Genomic DNA, 18,166 nt, shown 5'->3' with positions numbered 1-18,166 from the left:
TGCAAACACTTTCTGTGCAGGGTCTCAAAACAGGCGTTTTCAGCCCAGTACCGGCATATGAAGAAAGGGCAGTAAGCACAGGGAAATATCTGCTTCTAAATCCAAAACGCAGCTATCTAACAGAACGGTTGTCAATGTGTGCACTCAACTTCCAGAGTTAAACCCGTGTGTGGATTCAGCAGTCTGCAAACACTTTCTGTGCAGGGTCTCAAAACAGGTGTTTTCAGCCCAATATCGGCATATGGAAGAAAGGGCAGTAAGCACAGGGAAATATCTGCTTCTAAATCCAAAACACAGCTATCTAACAGAACGGTTGACAATGTGTGCACTGAACTTCCAGAGTTAAACCCGTGTGTGGATTCAGCAGTCTGCAAACACTTTCTGTGCAGAGTCTGAAAACAGGCGTTTTCAGCCCAATACCGGACTGTGGAAGAAAGGGCAGTAAGCACAGGGAAATATCTGCTTCTAAATATAAAACGCAGTTATCTAACAGAACGGTTGTCAATGTGTGTGCTCAACTTCCAGAGTTAAACCCGTGTGTGGATTCAGCAGTCTGCAAACACTTTCTGTGCAGAGTCTCAAAACAGGCGTTTTCAGCCCAATACCGGTCAATGGAGGAAGGGCTGTAAACACAGGGAAACATCGGCTTCTAAATCCAAAACGCAGCTATCTAACAGAACGGTTGTCAATGTGTGCACTCAACTTCCAGAGTTCAACCCCTTTGAGAATTTCGCAGTCTGCAAACACTTTCTGTCCAGAGTCTCAAAACGGGCGTTTTCAGCCCTATACCGGCATATGGATGAAAGGGCAGTAAGCACAGGGAAATATCTGCTTCTAAATCCAAAACGCAGCTATCTAACAGAATGGTTGTCAATGTGTGCACTCAACTTCCAGAATTAAACCCGTGTGTGGATTCAGAAGTCTGCAAACACTTTCTGTGCAGAGTCTGAAAACAGGCGTTTTCAGCCCGGAACCGGCATATGGAAGAAAGGGCATTAAGCACAGCGAAATATTTGCTCTTAAATCCAAAATGCAGCTCTCTAACAGAACGGTTGTCAATGTGTGCACTCAACTTCCAGAGCTAAACCCGTGTGTGGATTCAGCAGTCTGCAAACACTTTCTGTGCAGGGTCACAAAACAGGCGTTTTCAGCCCATTACCGGCATATGAGGAAACGGCAGTAAGAACAGGGAAATATCTGCTTCTAAATACAAAACGCAGCTATCTAACAGAACGGTTGTCAATGTGTGCACTCAACTTCCAGAGTTAAACCCGTGTGTGGATTCAGCAGTCTGCAAACCCTTTCTGTGCAGAGTCTCAAAACAGGCATTTTCAGCCCAATACCGGCCAATGGAGGAAGGGCAGTAAGCACAGGGAAATATCTGCTTCTAAATCCAAAACGCAGCTATTTAACAGAACGGTTGTCAATGTGTGCACTCAACTTCCAGAGTTAAACCCGTGTGTGGATTCAGCAGTCTGCAAACACATTCTGTGCAGCGTCTCAAAACAGGCGTTTTCAGCCCCATACCGGCGCAGGGAAGAAAGGGCAGTAAGGACAGGGAAATATTTGCTTCTAAATCCAAAACGCAGCTATCTAACAGAACGGTTGTCAATGTGTGCACTCAACTTCCAGAGTTCAACCCCTTTGAGAATTCCGCAGTCTGCAAACACTTTCTGTCCAGAGTCTCAAAACAGCCGTTTTCAGCCCCATAGCGGCATATGGATGAAAGGGCAGTAAGCACAGGGAAATATCTGTTTCTAAATCCAAAACGCAGCAATCTAACAGAACGGTTGTCAATGTGTGCACACAACTTCCAGAGTTAAACCCGTGTGTGGATTCAGCAGTCTGCAAACAGTTTTTGTGCAGAGTCTCAAAACAGGCGTTTTCAGCCCAGTACCGGCATATGAAGAAAGGGCAGTAAGCACAGGGAAATATCAGCTTCTAAATCCAAAGTGCAGCTATCTAACAGAACGGCTGTCAATGTGTGTGCTCAACTTCCAGAATTAAACCCGTGTGTGGATTCAGCAGTCTGCAAACACTTTCTCTGCAGAGTCTCAAAACAGGCGTTTTCAGCCCAATACCGGCCAATGGAGGAAGGGCTGTACACACAGGGAAACATCGGCTTCTAAATCCAAAACGCAGCTATCTAACAGAAACGTTGTCAATGTGTGCACTCAACTTCCAGAGTTCAACCCCTTTGAGAATTCCGCAGTCTGCAAACACTTTCTGTCCAGAGTCTCAAAACGGGCGTTTTCAGCCCTATACCGGCATATGGATGAAAGGGCAGTAAGCACAGGGAAATATCTGCTTCTAAATCCAAAACGCAGCTATCTAACAGAATGGTTATCAACGTGTGCACTTAACTTCCAGAGTTAAACCCGTGTGTGGATTTAGAAGTCTGCAAACACTTTCTGTGCAGAGTCCCAAAACAGGCGTTTTCAGTCCGGAACCGGCATATGGAAGAAAGGGCATTAAGCACAGCGAAATACTTGCTCTTACATACAAAATGCAGCTCTCTAACAGAACGGTTGTCAATGTGTGCACTCAACTTCCAGAGTTAAACTCGTGTGTGGATTCAGCAGTCTGCAAACACTTTCTGTGCAGGGTCACAAAACAGGCGTTTTCAGCCCCATACCGGCGTAGGGAAGAAAGGGCAGTAAGCACAGGGAAGTATTTGCTTCTAAATCCAAAACGCAGCTATCTAACAGAACGGTTGTCAATGTGTGCACTCAACTTCCAGAGTTCAACCCCTTTGAGAATTCCGCAGTCCTCAAACACTTTCTGTCCCGAGTCTCAAAACAGGCGTTTTCAGCCCCATACCGGCATATGGATGAAAGGGCAGTAAGCACAGTGAAATATCTGTTTCTAAATCCAAAACGCAGCAATCTAACAGAACGGTTGTCAATGTGTGCAGACAACTTCCAGAGTTAAACCCGTGTGTGGATTCAGCAGTCTGCAAACAGTTTCTTTGCAGAGTCTCAAAACAGGCGTTTTCAGCCCAATATCGGCATATGGAAGAAAGGGCAGTAAGCACAGGGAAATATCTGCTTCTAAATCCAAAACGCAGCTATCAAACAGAACGGTTGACAATGTGTGTGCTGAACTTCCAGAGTTAAACCCGTGTGTGGATTCAGCAGTCTGCAAACACTTTCTGTGCAGAGTCTCAAAACAGGAGTTTTCAGCCCAATACCGGCATATGGAAGAAAGGGCAGTAAGCAGAGGGAAATATCTGCTTCTAAATCCAAAGCGCAGCTATCTAACAGAACGATTGTCAATGTGTGCACTCAGCTTCCAGAGTTAAAACCGTGTGTGGATTCAGCAGTCTGAAACACTGTCTGTGCAGAGTCTCAAAACAGTCGTTTTCAGCCCAAAACCGGCATATGGAAGAAATGGCCGTAAGCACAGGGAAATATCTGCTTCTATATCCAAAACGCAGTTATCTAACAGAACGGCTGTAAATGTGTGCACTGAACTTCCAGAATTAAACCCGTGTGTGGATTCTGCAGTCTGCAAACACTTTCTGTGCAGAGTCTGAAAACAGGCGTTTTCAGCCCAATACCGGCAGAGGGAAGAAAGGGCAGTAAGCGCAGAGAAATATCTGCTTCTAAAGCCAAAATGCAGCTATCTAACAGAACGTTTGTCAATGTGTGCACTCAACTTCCAGAGTTAAACACGTGTGTGGATTCAGCAGTCTGCTAACACATTCTGTGCAGAGTCTCAAAACAGGCGTTTTCAGCGCAGAACTGGCATATGGAAGAAAGGGCATTAAGCACAGGGAAATATCTGCTTCTAAATCCAAAACGCCGCTATCTAAGAGAACGGTTTTCTATGTGTGCACTCAAATTACAGAGTTAAACCCGTGTGTGGATTCAGCAGTCTGCAAACACTTTCTGTGCAGAGTCTCAAAGCAGGCCTTTTCAGCCCCATACCGGCATATGGAAGAAAGGGCAGTAAGCACAGGGAAATATCTGCTTCTAAATCCAAAACGCAGCGATCTAACAGAACGGTTGTCAATGTGTGCACTCAACTTCCAGAGTTAAACCCGTGTGTGAATTCAGCAGTCTGCAAACACTTTCTGTGCAGAGTCTGAAAACAGGCGTTTTCAGCCCAATATCGGTATATGGAAGAAAGGGCAGTAAGCGCAGGGAAATATCTGCTTCTAAATCCAAAACGCAGCTATGTAACAGAACGATTGACAATGTGTGTGCTGAACTTCCAGAGTTAAACGCGTGTGTGGATTCAGCAGTCTGCAAACACTTTCTGTGCAGAGTCTCAAAACAGGCGTTTTCAGCCCAATACCGGCCTGTGGAAGAAAGGGCAGTAAGCACAGGGAAATATCTGCTTCTAAATCCAAAACGCAGTTATCTAGCAGAACGGTTGTCAATGTGGGCGCTCAACATCCAGTGTTAAACCTGTGTGTGGATTCAGCAGTGTGCAAACACTTTCTGTGCAGAGTCTCAAAACAGGCGTTTTGAGCCCAATACCGGCCAATGGAGGAAGGGCTGTAAGCACAGGGAAACATCTGCTTCTAAATCCAAAACGCAGCTATTTAACAGAACGGTTGTCAATGTGTGCACTCAACTTCCAGAGTTACACCCGTGTGTGGATTCAGCAGTCTGCAAACACTTTCTGTGCAGAGTCTCAAAAGAGGCGTTTTCAGCCCCATACCGGCATAGGGAAGAAAGGGCAGTAAGCACCGGGAAATATCTGCTTCTAAATCCAAAACTCAGCTATCTAACAGAACGGTTGTCAATGTGTGCACTCAACTTCCCGAGTACAACCCCTTTGAGAATTCCGCAGTCTGCAAACACTTTCTGTCCAGAGTCTCAAAACAGGCGTTTTCAGCCCCATACGGGCATATGGATGAAAGGGCAGTAAGCACAGGGAAATATCTGCTTCTAAATCCAAAACGCAGCTATCTAACAGAACGGGTGACAATGTGTGCGCTGAAGTTCCAGAGTTAAACCCGTGTTTGGATTCAGCACTCTGCAAACACTTTCTGTGCAGAGTCTCAAAACAGGAGTTTTTAGCCCAATACCGGCCTGAGGAAGAAAGGGCAGTAAGCACAGGGAAATATCTGCTTCTAAATCCAAAACGCAGCTATCTAACAGAACGGTTGTCAATGTGTGCACTCAACTTCCAGAGTTAAACCCGCGTGTGGATTCAGCAGTCTGCAAACACTTTCTGTGCAGAGTCTCAAAACAGGAGTTTTCAGCCCAGAACCGGCATATGGAAGAAAGGGCATTAAGCACAGGGAAATATCTGCTCCTAAATCCAAAATGCAGCTATATAACCAAACGGTTGTCAATGTGTGCACTCCACTTCCAGAGTTAAACCTGTGTGGATTGAGCAGTATGCAAACACTTTCTGTGCAGGGTCACAAAACAGGCGTTTTCTGCCCATTACCGGCATATGAGGAAAGGGCAGTAAGCACAGGGAAATATCAGCTTCAACATCCAAAATGCAGCTATCTAACAGAACGGTTGTCAATGTGTGCACTCAACTTCCAGAGTTAAACCCGTGTGTGGATTCAGCAGTCTGCAAACACTTTCTGTGCAGAGTTTCAAAACAGGCGTTTTCAGCCCAATACCGGCAGATGGAAGAAAGGGCAGTAAGCACAGGGAAATATCTGCTTCTAAATCCAAAGCGCAGATATCTAACAGAACGGTTGTCAATGTGAGCACGCAACTTCAAGAGTTAATCCCGAGTGTGGATTCAGCAATCTGCAAACACTTTCTGTGCAGAATCTCAAAACATGCGTTTTCAGCCCCGTATTGGCATATGGAAGAAAGGGCAGTAAGCACAGGGAAATATCTGCCTCTAAATCGAAAACGCAGCTATCTAACAGAACGGTTGTCAATGTGTGCACTCAAATTCCAGAGTTAAACCCGTGTGTGGATTCAGCAGTCTGCAAACACTTTCTGTGCAGAGTCTCAAAGCAGGCGTTTGTAGCCCAGTACCGGCATATGAAGAAAGGCCCGTAAGCACAGGCAAATATCTGCTTCTAAATCGAAAACAGAGCTATCTAACAGAATGGTTGTCAATGTGTGCACTGAACTTCCATAGTTAATCCCGTGTGTGGATTCAGCAGTCTGCAAACACTATCTGTGCAGAGTCTCAAAACAGGCGTTTTCAGCCCAATTTCGGCAGATGGAAGAAAGGGCAGTAAGCACAGGGAAATATCTGCTTCTAAATCCAAAACGCAGCTATCTAACATAACGGTTGTCAATGTGTGCACTCAACTTCCTGAGTTAAACCCGTGTGTGGATTCAGCAGTCTGCAAACACTTTCTGTGCAGAGTCTCAAAACAGACGTTTTCAGTCCAATACTGGCATATGAAAGAAAGGTCAGTAAGGACAGGGAAATATGTGCTTCTAAATTCAAAACGCAGATATCTGACAGTACGGTTGTCAATGTGTGCACTCAACTTCGACAGTTAAACCCATGTGTGGATTCAGCAGTCTGCAAACCCATTCTGCGCAGAGTCTCAAAACAGGTGTTTTCAGCCCAATACCGGCATATGGAAGAAAGAGCAGTAAGCACAGGGAAATATCTGCTTCTAAATCTAAAACGCAGCTATCTAACAGAACGGTTGTCAATGTGTGCACTCAATTTCCAGAGGTAAACCCGTGTGTGGATTCAGCAATCTGCAAACATTTTCTGTGCAGAGTCTCAAAACAGGCGTTATCAGCCCAATACCGGCAGATGGAAGAAAGGGCAGTAAGCACAGGGAAATATCTGCTTCTAAATCCAAAACGAAGGTATCTAAGAGAACGGATGTCAATATGTGCACTCAACTTCCAGAGTTAAACCCGTGTGTGGATTCAGCAATCTGCAAACAGTTTGTCTGCAGAGTCTCAAAACAGGCGTTTTCAGGCCAATACCGGAAGATGGAAGAAAGGGCAGTAAGCACAGGGAAATATCTGCTTCTAAATCCGAAACACAGCTATCTAACTGAACGGTTGTCATTGTGTGCACTCAACTTCCAGAGTTAAACCCGTGTGTGGATTCAGCAGTCTGCAAACACTTTCTGTGCAGAGTCTCAAAACAGGCGTTTTCAGCCCAATACCGGCATATGGAAGAAAGGGCAGTAAGCACTGGGAAATATCTGCTTCTAAATCCAAAACGCAGCTATCTAATAGAACAGTTGTCAATGTGTGCACTCATCTCCCAGAGGTAAACCCGTGTGTGAATTCAGCAGTCTGCAAACACTTTCTGTGCAGAGTCTCAAAACAGGCGTTTTCAGCCCAATACCGGCAGATGGAAGAAAGGGCAGTTAGCACAGGGAAATATCTGCTTCTAAATCCAAAACGCTGCTATCTAACAGAGCGGTTGTCAATGTGTGCACTCAACTTCCAGAGTTACACCCGTGTGTGGATTCAGCTGTCTGCAAACACTTTCTGTGCAGAGTCTCAAAACAGGCGTTTCAGCCCATTACCGGCATATGGAAGAAAGGGCAATAAGCACAGGGAAATATCTGCTTCTAGATCCAAAACGCAGCTATCTAACAGAACAGTTGTCAATGTGTGCACTCAAATTCCAGAGTTAAACCCGTGTGTGGATTCAGCAGTCTGCAAACACTTTGTGTGCAGAGTCTCAAAAAAGAGTTTTCAGACCAATACCAGCATATGGAAGGAAGGGCAGTAAGCACAGGTAAATATCTGCTTCTAAATCCAAAACGCAGCTATCTAACAGAACGGTTGTCAATGTGTGCACTCAACTTCCAGAGTTAAACCCGTGTGTGGATTCAGCAGTCTGCAAACACTTTCTCGGCAGAGTCCCAAAACAGGCGTTTTCAGCCCATTACCGGCATGTGGAAGAAACAGCAGTAAGCACAGGGAAATATCTGCTTCTAAATCCAAAACGCAGCTTTCTAACAGAACGGTTGTCAATGTGTGCACTCAACTTCCAGAGTTAAACCCGTGTGTGGATTCAGCAGTCTGCAAACACATTCTGTGCAGAGTCTCAAAAAAGGGGTTCTCAGCCCTATACCGGCATATGGAAGAAAGGGCAGTAAGCACAGGAAAATATCTGCTTCTAATTCCAAAACGCAGCTATGTAACAGAACGGTTGTCAATGTGTGCACTCAACTTCCCGAGTTAAACCCGTGTGTGGATTCTGCAGTCTGCAAACACTTTCTGTGCAGAGTCTCAAAACAGGCATTTTCAGCCCAATACCGGCATATGAAAGAAAGGGCAGTAAGCACAGGAAAATATCTGCTTCTAAATCCAAAATGCCGCTATCTGACAGAACGGTTGTCAATGTGTGCACTCAACTTCCAGAGTTAAACCCGTGTGTGGATTCAGCAGTCTTCAAACACTTTTTGTGCAGAGCCTCAAAACAGGCGTTTTCAGCCCAATACCGGCATATAGAAGTATGGGCAGTAAGCACAGGGAAATATCTGCTTCTAAATCCAAAACGCAGATATCTGACAGAACGGTTGTCAATGTGTGCACTCAACTTCCAGAGTTAAACCCGTGTGTGGATTCAGCAGTCTGCAAACACTTTCTGTGCAGAGTCTCAAACCAGGCGTTTTCAGCCCATTACCGGCATATGGAAGAAAGGGCAGTAAGCAGAGGGAAATATCCGCTTCTAAATCCAAAACGCAGCTATCTAACAGAACGGTTGTCAATGTGTGCACTCAACTTCCAGAGTTAAAACCGTGTGTGGATTAAGCATTCTGCAAACACTTTCAGTGCAGAGTCTCAAAACAGGCCTTTTCAGTCCAATACTGGCATATGGAAGAAAGGGCAGTAATCACAGGGAAATATCTGCTTCTAAATCCAAAACGCAGCTATCTAACAGAACGGTTGTCAATGTGTGCACTCAACCTCCAGAATTAAACCCGTGTGTGGATTCAGCAGTCTGGAAACCTTTTCTGTGCAGAGTCTCAAAAGAGGCGTTTTCAGCCCAATACCGGAATATGGAAGAAAGGGCAGTAAGCACAGGGAAATATCTGCTTCTAAATCCAAAACGCAGCTGTCTGACAGAACGGTTGTCAATGTGTGCACTCAACTTCCAGAGTTAAACCCGTGTGTGGATTCAGCAGTCTGCAATCACTTTCTTTGCAGTGTCAAAACAGGCGTTTTCAGCCCAATACCGGCATATAGAAGTAAGGGCAGTAAGCACAGGGAAATATCTTCTTCTAAATCCAAAACGCAGATATCTGAGAGAACAGTTGTCAATGTGTGCACTCAACTTCCACAGTTAAACCCGTGTGTGGATTCAGCAGTCTGCAAACAGTTTCTGTGCAGAGTCTCAAAACAGGCGTTTTCAACCCAAAAGCGGCAGATTGAAGCAAGGGCAGTAAGCACAGGGAAATATCTGCTTCTAAATCCAAAATGGAGCTATCTGACAGAACGGTTGTCAATGTATGCACTCAACTTCCAGAGTTAAACCCATGTGTGGATTCAGCAGTCTGCAAACACTTTCTCTGCAGAGTCCCAAAACAGGCGTTTTCAGCCCATTACCAGCACATGGAAGAAACAGCAGTAAGCACAGGGAAATATCTGCTTCTAAATCCAAAACACAGCTATCTAACAGAACGGTTGTCAATGTGAGCAGTCAACTTCCAGAGTTACACCCGTGTGTGGATTCAGCAGTCTGCAAACACTTTCTGTACAGAATCTCAAAACATACGTTTTCAGACCCGTACTGGCATATGGAAGAAAGGGCAGTAAGCACAGGGAAATATCTGCCTCTAAATCGAAAACGCAGCTATCTAACAGAACGGTTGTCAATGTGTGCACTCAACTTCCAGAGTTTAACCCGTGTGTGGATTCAGCAGTCTTCAAACACTTTCTGTGCAGAGTCTCAAAACAGGCATTTGCGGCCCAATACCGGCATATGGAAGAAAGGGCAGCAAGCACAGGGAAATATCTGCTTCTAAATCCAAAACGCAGCTATCTAACAGAACGGTTGTCAATGTGTGCACTCAGCTTCCAGAGTTAAACCCGTGTGTGGATTCAGCAGTCTGCAAACACTTTCTGTGCAGAGTCTCAAAACAGGCGTTTTCAGCCCAATACCGGCAGATGGAAGAAAGGGCAGTTAGCACAGGGAAATATCTGCTTCTAAATCCAAAACGCTGCTATCTAACAGAGCGGTTGTCAATGTGTGCACTCAACTTCCAGAGTTACACCCGTGTGTGGATTCAGCAGTCTGCAAACACTCTCTGTGCAGAGTCTCAAAACAGGCGTTTCAGCACAATACCGGCATATGGAAGAAAGGGCAATAAGCATAGGGAAATATCTGCTTCTAGATCCAAAACGCAGCTATCTAACAGAACAGTTGTCAACGTGTGCACTCAAATTCCAGAGTTAAACCCGTGTGTGGATTCAGCAGTCTGCAAACACTTTGTGTGCAGAGTCTCAAAAAAGAGTTTTCAGACCAATACCAGCATATGGAAGGAAGGGCAGTAAGAACAGGTAAATATCTGCTTCTAAATCCAAAACGCAGCTATATAACAGAATGGTTGTCAATGTGTGCACTCAGCTACCAGAGTTAAACTCGTGTGTGGATTCAGCAGTCTGCAAACACTTTCTGTGCAGAGTCTCAAAACAGGCGTTTTCAGCCCAATACCGGCAGATGGAAGAAACAGCAGTAAGCACAGGGAAATATCTGCTTCTAAATCCAAAACCCAGCTATCTAATAGAACAGTTGTCAATGTGTGCACTCATCTCCCAGAGGTAAACCCGTGTTTGGATTCAGCAGTCTGCAAACAATTTCTGTGCAGAGTCTCAAAACAGACCTTTTCATCCCAATACCGCCAGATGGAAGAAAGGGCAGTAAGCACAGGGAAATATCTCCTTCTAAATCCAAGACACAGCTATCTAACAGAACGGTTGTCAATGTGAGCACTCAACTTCCAGAGTTACACCCGTGTGTGGATTCAGCAGTCTGCAAACACTTTCTGTGCAGAGTCTCAAAACATGAGTTTTCAGCCCCGTACTGGCATATGGAAGAAAGGGCAGTAAGCACAGGGAAATATCTGCCTCTAAATCAAAAACGCAGCTATCTAACAGAACGGTTGTCAATGTGTGCACTCAACTTCCAGAGTTAAACTCGTGTGTGGATTCAGCAGTCTGCAAACACTTTCTGTGCAGAGTCTCAAAACAGGCGTTTCATCCCAATACCGGCATATGGAAGAAAGGGCAGTAAGCACAGGGAAATATCTGCTTCTAGATCCAAAATGCAGCTATCTAACAGAACGGTTGTCAATGTGTGCAATCTACTTCCAGAGTTAAACCCGTGTGTGGATTCAGCAGTCTGCAAACACTTTCTCTGCAGAGTCTCAAAACAGGCGTTTTCAGCCCAATACCGGCAGATGGAAGAAAGGGCAGTAAGCACAGAGAAATATCTGCTTCTAAATCCAAAACGCAGCAATCTAAGAGAATGAATGTCAATGTGTGAACTCAACTTCCAGAGTGAATCCCGTGTGTGGATTCAGCAGTCTGCAAACACTTTCTCTGCAGAGTCTCAAAACAGGTGTTTTCAGCCCAATACCGGCAGATGGAACAAAGGGCTGTAAGCACAGGGAAATATCTGCATCTAAATCCAAAATGCATCTATCTAACAGAACGGTTGTCAATGTGTGCACTCAAATTCCAGAGTTAAACCCGTGTGTGGATTCAGCAGTCTGCAAATACTTTGTGTGCAGAGTCTGAAAAAAAGAGTTTTCAGACCAATACCATCATATGGAAGAAAGGGCAGTAAGAACAGGTAAATATCTGCTTCTAAATCCAAAACGCAGCTACCTAACAGAACGGTTGTCAATGTGTGCACTCAACTTCCAGAGTTAAACCCGTGTGTGGATTCTGCAGTCTGCAAACACTTTCTGTGCAGAGTCTCAAAACAGGCGTTTTCAGCCCAATACCGGCATATGGAAGAAAGGGCAGTAAGCACAGGGAAGTATCTGCTTCTAAATCCAAAATGCAGCTATCTGACAGAACGGTTGTCAAAGTGTGCACTCAACTTCCAGAGTTAAACCCGTGTGTGGATTCAGCAGTCTGAAAACACTTTTTGTGCAGAGTCTCAAAACAGGCGTTTTCAGCCCAATACTGGCATATAGAAGTAAGGGCAGTAAGCACATGGAAATATCTGCTTCTAAATCCAAAACGCAGATATCTGACAGAACGTTTGTCAATGTGTGCACTCAACTTCCAGAGTTAAACACGTGTGTGGATTCAGCAGTCTGCAAACACTTTCTGGGCAGAGTCTCAAAACAGGCATTTTCAGCAAAATACCGGCATATGGAAGAAACGGCAGTAATTACAGGGAAATATCTGCTTCTAAATCGAAAGCGCAGCTCTCTAAGGGAACGGTTGTCAATGTGTGCACTCAACTTCCAGAGTTAAACCCGTGTGTGGATTCAGCAGTCTGCAAACACTTTCTGTGCAGAGTCTCAAAACAGGCGTTTCAGCCCAATACCGGCATATGGAAGAATGGGCAGTAAGCACAGGGAAATATCTGCTTCTAGATCCAAAACGCAGGTATCTAACAGAACAGTTGTCAATGTGTGCATTCAAATTCCAACGTTAAACCCGTGTGTGGATTCAGCAGTCTGCAAACACTTTCTGTGCAGAGTCTCAAAACAGGCGTTTCATCCCAATACCGGCATATGGAAGAAAGGGAAGTAAGGACAGGGAAATATCTGCTTCTAAATCCAAAACGCAGCTATCTGACAGAACGGTTGTCCATGTGTGCACTCAACTACCAGAGTTAAACCCGTGTGTGGATGCAGCAGTCTGCAAACACTTTCTTTGCAGAGTCTCAAAACAGGCGTTTTCAGCCCAATACCGGCAGATGGAAGAAAGGGCAGTAAGCACAGTGAAATATCAGCTTCTAAATCCAAAATGCAGCTATCTAAGAGAACGGTTGTCAATGTGTGCACTCAGCTTCCACAGTTAAACCCGTGTGTGGATTCAGCAGTCTGCAAACACTTTCCGTGTAGAGTCTCAAAGCATGTGTTTTCAGCCCAGTACTGGCATATGAAGAAAGGGCAGTAAGCACAGGGAAATATTTGCTTCTAAATCCAAAACGCAGCTATCTAACAGAACGGTTGTCAATGTGTGCACTCAACTTCCAGAGTTAAACCCGTTTGTGGATTCAGCAGTCTGCAAACACTTTCTGAGCAGAGTCTCAAAACAGGCGTTTTCAGCCCAGTACCGGCATATGAAGAAAGGGCAGTAAGCACAGGGAAATATCTGCTTCTAAATCCAAAACAGAGCTATCTAACAGAATGGTTGTCAATGTGTGCACTGAACTTCCATAGTTAAACCCGTGTGTGGATTCAGCAGTCTGCAAACAGTATCTGTGCAGAGTCTCAAAACAGGCGTTTTCAGCCCAATATCGGCAGATGGAAGAAAGGGCAGTAAGCACAGGGAAATATCTGCTTCTAAATTCAAAACGCAGCTATCTAACATAACGGTTGTCAATGTGTGCACTCATCTCCCAGAGGTAAACCCGTGTGTGGATTCAGCAGTCTGCAAACAATTTCTGTGCAGAGTCTCAAAACAGACCTTTTCAGCCCAATACCGCCAGATGGAAGAAAGGGCAGTAAGCCCAGGGAAATATCTGCTTCTAAATCCAAAACACAGCTATCTAACAGAACGGTTGTCAATGTGAGCACTCAACTTCCAGAGTTACACCCGTGTGTGGATTCAGCAGTCTGCAAACACTTTCTGTGCAGAATCTCAAAACATGAGTTTTCAGCCACGTACTGGCATATGGAAGAAAGGGCAGTAAGCACAGGGAAATATCTGCCTCTATATCGAAAACGCAGCTATCTAACAGAACGGTTGTCAATGTGTGCACTCAACTTCCAGAGTTAAACTCGTGTGTGGATTCAGCAGTCTGCAAACACTTTCTGTGCAGACTCTCAAAACAGGCGTTTCATCCCAATACCGGCTTATGGAAGAAAGGGCAGTAAGCACAGGGAAATATCTGCTTCTGGATCCAAAATGCAGCTATCTAACAGAACGGTTGTCAATGTGTGCAATCTACTTCCAGAGTTAAACCCGTGTGTGGATTCAGCAGTCTGCAAACACTTTCTCTGCAGAGTCTCAAAACAGGCGTTTTCAGCCCATTACCGGCAGATGGAAGAAAGGGCAGAAAGCACAGAGAAATATCTGCTTCTAAATCCAAAACGCAGCTATCTAAGAGAACGTATGTCAATGTGTGAACTCAACTTCCAAAGTGAATCCCGTGTGTGGATTCAGCAGTCTGCAAACACTTTCTCTGCAGAGTCTCAAAACAGACGTTTTCAGCCCAATACCGGCAGATGGAACAAAGGGCTGTAAGCACAGGGAAATATCTGCTTCTAAATCCAAAATGCAGCTATCTAGCAGAATGGTTGTCAATGTGTGCACTCAAATTCCAGAGTTAAACCCGTGTGTGGATTCAGCAGTCTGCAAACACTTTCTCTGCAGAGTCTCAAAACAGGCGTTTTCAGCCCATTACCGGCAAATGGGAGAAATAGCAGTAAGCTCAGGGAAATATCTGCTTCTAAATCCAAAACGCAGGTATCTAACAGAACGGTTGTCAATGTGTGCACTCAACTTCCAGAGTTAAACCCGTGTGTGGATTCAGCAGTCTGCAAACACTTTCTCTGCAGAGTCCCAAAGCAGGCGTTTTCAGCCCATTACCGACATTTGGAAGAAACAGCAGGGAGCAGAGGGAAATATCTGCTTCTAAATCCAAAACGCAGCTTTCTAACAGAACGGTTGTCAATGTGTGCACTCAACTTCCAGAGTTAAACCCGTGTGTGGATTCAGCAGTTTGTAAACACTTTCTCTGCAGAGTCCCAAAACAGGCGTTTTCAGCCCATTACCGGCATATGGAAGAAACCGCAGTAAGCACAGGGAAATATCTGCTTCTAAATACAAAACGCAGCTATCGAACAGAACGGTTGTCAATGTGTGCACTCATCTTCCAGAGTTGAACCTGTGTGTGGATTCAGCAGTCTGCAAACACTTTCTGTGCAGAGTCGCAAAACAGGCGTTTTCAGCCCATAACCGGCATATGGAAGAAACAGCAGTAAGCACAGGGAAATATCTGCTTCTAAATCCAAAACGCAGCTATCTAACAGAACGGTTGTCAATGTGTGCACTCAACTTCCAGAGTTAAACCCGTGTGTGGATTCAGCAGTCTGCAAACACTTTCTCTGCAGAGTCCCAAAACAGGTGTTTTCAGAGCGTTAGCGGCATATGGAAGAAACAGCAGTATGCACAGGGATATATCTGCTTCTTAATCCAAAACGCAGCTATCTAACAAAACGTTTGTCAATGTGTGAACTCAACTTCCAGAGTTGAACCTGTGTGTGGATTCAGCAGTCTGCAAACACTTTCTGTGCAGAGTCCCAAAACAGGCGTTTTCAGCCCTTTACCGGCATATGGAAGAAACAGCAGTAAGCACAGGGAAATATCTGCTTCTAAATCCAAAACGCAGCTATCTAACAGAACGGATGTCAATGTGTGCACTCAACTTCCAGAGTTAAGCCCGTGTGTGGAATCCAGCAGTCTGCAAACACTTTGTCTGCAGAGTCCCTAAACAGGCGTTTTCAGCCCAATACCGGCATATGGAAGAAACAGCAGTAAGCACAGGGAAATATCTGCTTCTAAATCCAAAACGCAGCTATCTAACAGAACGGTTGTCAATGTGTGCACTGAACTTCCAGAGTTAAACCCGTGTGTGGATTCAGCAGTGTGCAAACACTTTCTCTGCAGAGTCCCAAAACAGTCGTTTTCAACCCAATACCGGCATATGGAAGAAACAGCAGTAAGCACAGGGAAATATCTGCTTCTAAATCCAAAACGCAGCTATCTAACAGAACGGTTGTCAATGTGTGCACTCAACTTCCAGACTTAAACCCGTGTGTGGATTCAGCAGTCTGCAAACACTTTCTCTGCAGAGTCCCAAAACAGGCGTTTTCAGCCCATTACCGGCATATGGAAGAAACAGCAGTAAGCACAGGGAAATATCTGCTTCTAAATCCAAAACGCAGCTATCTAACAGAACGGTTGTCAATGTGTGCACTCAACTTCCAGAGTTAAATCTGTGTGTGGATTCAGCAGTCTGCAAACACATTCTCTGCAGAGACCCAAAACAGGCGTTTTCAGCCCATTACCGGCATATGGAAGAAACAGCAGTAAGCACAGGGAAATATCTGCTTCTAAATCCAAAACGCAGCTATCTAACAGAACGGTTGTCAATGTGTGCACTCAACTTCCAGAGTTAAACCCGTGTGTTGATTCAGCAGTCTGCAAACACTTTCTCTGCAGAGTCCCAAAACAGGCGTTTTCAGCCCATTACCGGCATATGGAAGAAACAGCAGTAAGCACAGGGAAATATCTGCTTCTAAATCCAAAACGCAGCTTTCTAACAGAACGGTTGTCAATGTGTGCACTCAACTTCCAGAGTTAAACCCGTGTGTGGGTTCAGCAGTCTGCAAACACTTTCTCTGCAGAGTCCCAAAACAGGCGTTTTCAGTCCATTACCGGCATATGGAAGAAATAGCAGTAAGCACAGGGAAATATCTGCTTCTAAATCCAAAACGCAGCTATCTAACAGAACGGTTGTCACAGTGTACACTCAACTTCCAGAGATAAACCCGTGTGTGGATTCAGCAGTCTGCAAACACATTCCCTGCAGAGTCCCAAAACAGGCGTTTTCAGCCCATTACCGGCATAAGGAAGAAACAGCAGTAAGCACAGGGAAATATCTGCTTCTAAATCCAAAACGCAGCTATCTAACAGAACGGTTGTCAATGTGTGCACTCAACTTCCAGAGTTAAACCCGTGTGTGGATTCAGCAGTCTGCAAAGACCTTCCCTGCAGAGTCCCAAAAGAGGCGTTTTCAGCCCATTACCGGCATATGGAAAAAACAGCAGTAAGCACAGGGAAATATCTGCTTCTAAATCCAAAACACAGCTATCTAACAGAACGGTTGTCAATGTGTGCACTGAACTTCCAGAGTTAAAACCGTGTGTGGATTCAGCAGTCTGCGAACACTTTCTCTGCAGAGTCCCAAAACAGGCGTTTTCAGCCCATTACCGGTATATGGAAGAAACAGCAGTAAGCACAGGGAAATATCTGCTTCTAAATCCAAAACGCATCTATCTAACAGAACGGTTGTCAATGTGTGCACTCAACTTCCAGAGTTAAACCCGTGTGTGGATTCAGCAGTCTGCAAACACTTTCTGTGCAGAGTCCCAAAACAGGCCTTTTCAGCCCATTACCGACATTTGGGAGAAAGAGCAGTAAGCACAGGGAAATATCTGCTTCTAAATCCAAAACGCAGCTAACTAACAGAACGGTTGTCAATGTGTGCACTCAACTTCCAGAGTTAAACCCGTGTGTGGATTCAGCAGTCTGTAAACACTTTCTCTGCAGAGTCCAAAAACAGGCGCTTTCAGCCCATTACCGGCATATGGAAAAACAGCAGTAAGCACAGGGAAATATCTGCTTCTAAATCCAGAACGCAGCTATCTAACAGAACGGTTGTCAATGTGTACACTCAACTTCCAGAGTTAAACCCGTGTGTGGATTCAGCAGTCTGCAAACACATTCCCTGCAGAGTCCCAAAACAGGCGTTTTCAGCCCATTACCGGCATAAGGAAGAAACAGCAGTAAGCACAGGGAAATATCTGCTTCTAAATCCAAAACGCAGCTATCTAACAGAACGGTTGTCAATGTGTGCACTCAACTTCCAGAGTTAAACCCGTGTGTGGATTCAGCAGTCTGCAAAGACCTTCCCTGCAGAGTCCCAAAAGAGGCGTTTTCAGCCCATTACCGGCATATGGAAAAAACAGCAGTAAGCACAGGGAAATATCTGCTTCTAAATCCAAAACGCAGCTATCTAACAGAACGGTTGTCAATGTGTGCACTGAACTTCCAGAGTTAAAACCGTGTGTGGATTCAGCAGTCTGCGAACACTTTCTCTGCAGAGTCCCAAAACAGGCGTTTTCAGCCCATTACCGGCATATGGAAGAAACAGCAGTAAGCACAGGGAAATATCTGCTTCTAAATCCAAAACGCAGCTATCTAACAGAACGGTTGTCAATGTGTGCACTCAACTTCCAGAGTTAAACCCGTGTGTGGATTCAGCAGTCTGCAAACACTTTCTGTGCAGAGTCCCAAAACAGGCGTTTTCAGCCCATTACCGGCATATG

The sequence above is a fragment of the Aotus nancymaae genome, unplaced genomic scaffold (assembly GCF_030222135.1).
Source record: "Aotus nancymaae isolate 86718 unplaced genomic scaffold, 86718_ANA_hifiasm-v0.15.2.pri h1tg000122l, whole genome shotgun sequence".
Lineage (NCBI taxonomy): Eukaryota > Metazoa > Chordata > Mammalia > Primates > Aotidae > Aotus > Aotus nancymaae.
Note: the sequence above shows the minus strand (reverse complement) of the source record.